General features: G+C 42.6%; 1 long non-coding RNA gene across 1 annotated transcript; it reads right to left on the bottom strand.

Annotated features, from left to right (window-relative positions):
- Window positions 1–225: 225 nt before the first annotated feature.
- LOC112846609 (uncharacterized) lies at window positions 226–4,553 on the bottom strand. Its single transcript, XR_003219660.1, has 2 exons — window positions 4,386–4,553; window positions 226–289 (listed from the first exon to the last, which is right to left on the bottom strand). It is a non-coding gene; the product is annotated as an uncharacterized LOC112846609 (long non-coding RNA).
- Between the last annotated feature and the right edge of the window lie 2,390 nt (window positions 4,554–6,943).

The raw sequence follows: 6,943 nt of genomic DNA, 5'->3' as shown, positions 1-6,943 counted from the left end.
GGTATGATTGTCTTTATTTTGCAACACAGCCTGAACTCACTTAATCAAGCTTTCTTTTAATTTCTTTAAGTAGTTCTCAGGAATACTTCTCCAGGCAAGGACTTTCACTCTTCTTGAATGTTGACTGCCTTTTGTTCCGTTCTCTGTCAAGGTGATCACACACTGCTTCCTTAATGTTGAGGTCTGGGTTCTGGGGAGACCAATCCATGACTGATAGTGTTCCACTGTGTGTTTTGCTCTCCGGGTATGCTTTTACTCCACTGGCATTGTGTTTGGGAACATTGTCATGCTGAAAAATGAAGTTGGTATAAATCAAATGTTTTCCAGATGGTATTGCACGGTGGATCTAAATCATACTGATTCTCCACTGTGTTTTACAGATGACTTCCAGCTGGAGACAAAAAATGTCTTTGTGTGCGTCAGGCATCTGTCATACCAAATATGCAGAGCTATCTGCTGTGGCAGCCTCTTGTGACAGGGCAGCAGCTGAAAGTAGCTTGCTTGCTAGGACTGTTGTACATTTGTCTCGACCTCCTCTGTGGATACTGACAATTATTTGAGCCACAAATTTCAAATATGGCTTCATCATTCCATAAGACCTGTTGCTACTGATTTTCATCTCAGTTGTTTTGTAATTTGGCACACAATGTAATTTTTCCCCCAGTTTCCCTTCCTCAAGAATGGCTTCTTGGCCGGCAACCTTTCACTGAGACCATTTCTGATGAGGCTTCAGCTGTCAAACTGTTTTTTTCTTTTTTTGTAGATTAAACAAAAACAATTGGAACAAACAGCTTGTGCTGCAACAAGCTGCAACAAAAGATGCAATTTAAAACTGATTCTTGGCTAAGTTTTCTCTTATGTGTAAACACAAACCTGGTTCATTCCTTTACCTAACTGCCATTTTTATGTTCAAATGATTCATGGGTCAATGTTAGGTTTTAAAAAAACATTCCACGGAAAATGGTCAGAAAAAGCGAAAAAGAAAAACTTTGAGAGCAAAAAATAATGAAAAGAGGAGTTCCTCAATATCTTTGCACTATATTGCATGTGAATTTTTATCTGTTTATTTTATTATTGCTGAATCTCTACTGAATATCTGTTAACCAGCTCACTTTAGTCCCTTTATCTCTGGCTCCCTCTTGAGCCACAGCCAACAAAATATACTCCAGTACTTTACATGTCTTCATTGTGAATCACACCTTAAATATTAGATTTATTTTTTAACAAATGGCTACAGTTATCTCATTTATAAATGATTTTCCACTGTTTTACAATACTATCGGAAGACACAACTTTAAATCCAGACCCATTAGTCAACACTAGATGGCAGCAAAGTGTCAAATCACCACAGCTCAGAAACACACTTTGTCCTTAGCAGCTGAACAAATTTGATCCCCTATGGCTGTGCAGTAACTTGTGGGGCTGACATGGCTTTTGAAAAAGGTGGAGGAGGGGAATGCAGTACATATGGAATTGGGAAACATCTGCGGTGGCAACCACAGCAACCACATGCTTTCATAACAAAGCCCAAACCCAATTAGGAAAGTCAGAATCAACTGGTTAGAAACACGGGATGCCCGTTAGTCAGATTAAAAAGATGCAAAGACAGAGCCTCTGTGTTTCTACATCGAGAAATGTTACATTATCATCCAAAAATGGCAAAAATATCAGTCAACCTGCTGATACATGCAGTGCAGTTAGTGGGAAAAGCTCACATCTCAAGCAGCTTCATGACCCATGTCAAAGTCTAAAGAAAGGATCTGCAAGCTTTGGCTTGATTTGTATTCATATTTTATCTCTGCGTAAGAAATATGCTTTTCTTTGGAACTCATACCTGCAGTTATTACAGTAACTGTACTGTAAAAGTTGAACATGTTATGCTGTAAATTATAGCAGGAGAATTTATCATTCTAGTTTTTAAGAAGTGGTTTTTAATAATTAAACAGAATGCCAAAGTTTGAAGACCTTCCTACTTGTGACCTTTTACTTTCTTTTTAGTTCTATCTTTTTCCATAATGCCCTATCTCGCTGTGCGTCAGCCAGCGGTGGAGCTGCTACATAGATTATTGGTTGTATTGTGGTGGGATAAACCACAAAACTGACAATTTCTCAGACCTTTGAAATGGTAACACGGTAATCCTCTGTTTGTAAGAACGTTAAACACACAGATTGGCTTTCACTCTGTGGTTTAATTTTAACCTGTTTGTTTTGGGTCGTTTCCAGCGTGTGCTGCAGATGGACACTTTCTCACAGAGATCCTCGGCCTGGAGCTTTTTTCCTCTCGCTTCAGCTCACTCACTCCTCTTTTGGTTTCAGTCTGGGGATCTCGGGCCTGCACCCTTTGCCCGAGCCATGCTGGTGCGTTTGAGTGGTCTATCCTTTATATGGTGCAAGTTGCCAGGATAACAGAAACACCCCAAAGCCATCTTTGGAAGTTGTCCTGCATCCCTGATAGTTGCTTTTCATCATCCAATCACCGCAAACCTCCATAGTAAAAGAACATAAATGAATAACCATGACTGGAAACGTTCCAACACTGGTTTTAATATTGTTTTTAAAAGATATTCCCAGAGGGACTGTGGCTGTCTACCATGTCTTATACTGTTTTATGGTCTGTACTACGAAATAGATAGGACCCCAATGATTGGCCATTCAGCTTGGAGTAAAGTATGGAACATAAAACTGAGACTGTGACAGAAGATCATTTAGTGAGGCTCATAGGGAGAGAGAAATGGAAAGATGGTAACACAAGCTAACTCAAGAGAGTAGCCATTGATTTTTTTATACCGGAGACTCATTTATTAAGACTCAGAAAAAGGAATAATACGGCAGGTTTGCAATAAGTTGACAAGGAGCAGCTGACACAAGATACTCAGCCCAAGGAAGCTGATATATGAAATCTAATAGTGTTCACCACCACTACCCATCTGGAGAAAGAACAGCTGCAGAGGACTTTGCTATCCTGTTTGTAAGCACACCTTCCTGCCTCCACTGTTACTGGGATGTCTTTTTAAACCACACCCAGGTTTCTCATCAGGAATTCCATTTGAAACCCTGCTGATCAATGCAAAGAGAAGACAGTTGACCGATTACCCTGTGAAAGGGAAAGGATCCTGAGGTCTTTTTTGTATTCTCTATAGGAGGTTGAAAGGTCTTGTGACTCCCCTCCCTTCCCCCCTCAAAGGCCTCCTGGGCACCATTAACACCATGAGAGAGGGGCACTGACTTCCAAGGTTTGGTAGGCCAGAGAATACAGCATCCCAACATCTGGAAGGCATTACGCAGTTGCTGCCCGAGGGTGAAACATGGGGAGACGATGACGAGGGAGTGAGTGTGTTTGTGTGTATGTGTGTTTTGCAGAGAATGACTTAATTGCACTGATTTGTGAGTTAGATTTTAAAACCGGGACTTCTTGAGAAATACTCAGAGCTGAATGGGTGGCTCTGCAAACAGTAAAAACTAAACAAAGGAGATAGAGAAGTACAGTGTACTCTTTCTATGTGTGTATGGGGTTGCTTATGGGTGCTTACAGCCTGTATGGCTCTTTGTTCGTGCGACTTATTTGAAGACTGGGTCTTTCAGTGCGCGGCAGGATGTAGAGCCCTGGACCCTTGGCAGAGCAGCTCCATCTGAGCCTGGTCTCAAACAAGCTGGCTTTGTATATAAGATCATCATCAGCCCCCTCCCTTCCTTCCTCAAACCTTACCTTTCGAGCTGCAGGCATTGGACACCAGGTGTTCACTCTTGTTCGCCTCACAGCACTTCGATGCTGCCACTTTAAGTACTTTGGCCTTCACTGGGACCAAAATCAGCCCTCTTTAATCAGCGCTGCTCTAATATTAGCTGGGAGCCAGTGAGAGACAAGCAAGCTGTCAGGGACCAGCACATGATACCACACGTTATCGGCCCTTGTACCATGTTATAAGCGCAAAATGGCTTTACTGTGGCACATGATGGACGTAGAAAGCATAACAGGCTGTCACGAGGCTTGCTAAAGGCTGGTCACAAATGAGACCAGCCTCAGGCTGATGCAGCGTGTTTAGCAAATAGAGTCCAGATCTTTATCTGCACCCAACAGATTAAAACTTAAGGTCATATTTTACATGGAAGCTCTGCCTCAAAATAGCAACTTGCCCATATTAATGAAAAACAGACCATTTTGTCAGACAGCTGAGGAACTTTTTTTTTTGTTATTTTGTGAATTTTTCCTGGCTGCGCAGCATTCGCACCCCCACCCCCACCCCCTTCGTCCAGTTTTTTAAGAGAGAACTGAGTCCTCTCCATAACACATGCTATTGCTGCCAATAGCCTCAGGCTCGTTATAGACAGACCCTGGATGGTCGTTTCCCCCCCACTCATCCTCCTTCTCTACCTCCCCCACTAACCTGTCATTCACTCCTCTCCCTTCACAGCACGTCCTGTTCCTCCTTCTGGTCTCTCTTGCCTTCAGTCGGCTGTTATTGAGCATGCATTTCACAGACACTCCCACTGAGACCAGTGACCTCATGAGCGGGCAGGAAGTCAAAGGGTTCAAGTGCCTCCTGTGAGAGTAATCCCACACATCTCTGTGTATTTGATTCAGGACAGGGGAGCATTGCGAGGCCACGGGGGTGTGGAGTCCCCACGCTCAATACTTTCTCACTATCAGACCATGCCACATCATCATTGTCATCACATGGCCATAGCCTTTGGCGTACCTACCCTGGAAGAAAGACGTTTTCTGGGGGGGGGGGGCTACATCCAGGTGTCTCTACTTCCCAAACTCGGAATAGTTTCAACGTGGCAGTGGAACAATATAGAGGAAGAGCTCACATTAAAAAAGAAAGACGAGAAGAGGAAGGAGGTTTCAAAAAATGGTGTAAGATGTTATGTGTGGTTAACCATTATTGGTCATAGTGCTGTGTGATCATTAACAGACAAAGACAGCCCTGTTGCCCCATCTACTGTCCTATATCAAGAACTAATCGTTAATTTGAAACATCAGGGACACACAGCTGATTGGTGGCTTTTTCCCTGAACTGGGTCAATGACCTTGACTGTTTGTCAGTCCCTTCCTGCCAAAGTTGTGTTGCCTCAACAAATTACATCAGTGAGAATATAAACAAGTATGGCATTAACTCCTGCCTAGACACACCCGCCTGGTGTCATCACTAATACCATAAGGCACTATTACTTTGTGGTTATGTTGCAAGATTTCAACATATCGTTCATTCAGTGTGTTTTATGGATATTGTAAAAGCTGGCAGTCACATTACAGTGTTTTATTACAATGTAACAGCATCTAAACAACTATATAGTCCCCAAACAAACTTTTAAAATGTTCAGACCCTGATAGCGTTAATGCATTGACCCATCTCTATTTCATGTAACAGGACTACATGACACGTGAGTACATGAAAACAGCAGATCAATGAGACACCAATTAAATATGCCCTGGAGCTGTATCATCCAATCACAAAGGTTCACAAACGCACGCCACGAAATACGAATGAGAAGTGATAATCATAGCCTGAGCACAGCAACAACAGTAAAAATCATTGCAGGCATGTCCAGCCCACCTAAACATTACCAAAGAAACCTGCTGAAGAACAGATTATGTTTCATGACAGATTGCTCAAGGCATTGATCTAGCCTCCAAATTCCCCCTGATCTCAGTTTGATTGAGTATCTGAGGGATATGTTTGAACAAGCCTGATCCTCAGAGGCCCCAGCTTGTATCCCACAGACCTGCTGCCAAAGTCATGGTGCCAGACGCTACACGACACCTTCAGGGGTCCTGTGTCCATGTCCTGACATGTCAGAGATGCTTTGGAAGCACAGGGGGAAGATTCACAATACACAGTAGGTGTATTAAGCAGGTGGGCTTAATATATTGTTGGTGCTTGTTCTTTTGCTCATTTAATCTTTTTTCAGTTATGAACTGCTTTCTGATACATATTTTCTTTTTGCAGCTTTGCTCACAAAGCCAGCATCTATTAATTTGTTGCTGACATTAGCCCTGGCATTATGCGACTACCATCAAACAAAGTAGACTTGCTATGTTTACCAAACTAGAGACACAGATGTTTTGTTCTCTTGGGATCCTCCTATTTCTCTCTCTGCTCTGTTTTAAAGCTGTTTGTGGGGTTTTTTTGTGTGTGTGTGTGTGTGTGTGTGTGTGATAGGAACAGTACACACCGTTGTATGAAATTAATTGTTAATTAGCTGGCCTTATTTGTTAAAGCAACAATTCAGGTGAAAGTTCTTTTTTCCCTTTCACTGATTCAGCCTGTATTCAAACCCACAAAGTTAGATGCTGCAGACACAAAGTAGCTAAAATGATAGCTTTTGTAAACACCAGCTGAAACTTGTGATGATAGAACATGACACAGGATGTTACAATGGTTGCTGAAAATTAGCCGTTTATGGTTCATGAGCTGATATGTGCTGAAAAGCAATTCAGTTTTCTTTTGAAAATGAGAACATTTCCAAGTGACCCCAATATCTGAGTGGTTTTTGTTTCACATCCTGTATATAACTCTGACTCCTACATGCTTACACAGAACCATAAGTTGCAACACGTTTGTTAACACTTTGTGCTGACAGTGCAGAAAAACATTACCCTTCCATAGAAGTGCGTGTATGCCTGGGCTTGGCCGCTCCAGGCTTGTAGAGCACAAAGAAGTAAACACTGCCAGAAATCCCATAGCAATCCCATGGAGAAAGAGAGAAGCCCAGAGCAGCTCACAAGACCGGGCAAAAATCAAATGTAAGGGTGTGGATTGAGCATGAGTGTTTGCACACGTTTTTGTCAGGGGGCGGTGGGGTTGAATGACTGTGAACTGGGCAGCAAGACAGCTCAGTTCATCAGCGATCTTTGCCTGAGGGACATTGACGGGTTTGTGCCCAGATGTGTGGGAGGAAGACAGAGCTGAACAGTCATATCCAGTGTTTGTGAGTTTTT

Source organism: Oreochromis niloticus, linkage group LG4 (genome assembly GCF_001858045.2).
Source record: "Oreochromis niloticus isolate F11D_XX linkage group LG4, O_niloticus_UMD_NMBU, whole genome shotgun sequence".
Taxonomy (NCBI): Eukaryota; Metazoa; Chordata; class Actinopteri; order Cichliformes; family Cichlidae; genus Oreochromis; species Oreochromis niloticus.
Note: the sequence above shows the minus strand (reverse complement) of the source record. Positions and strands in the feature narration are given on the sequence as shown.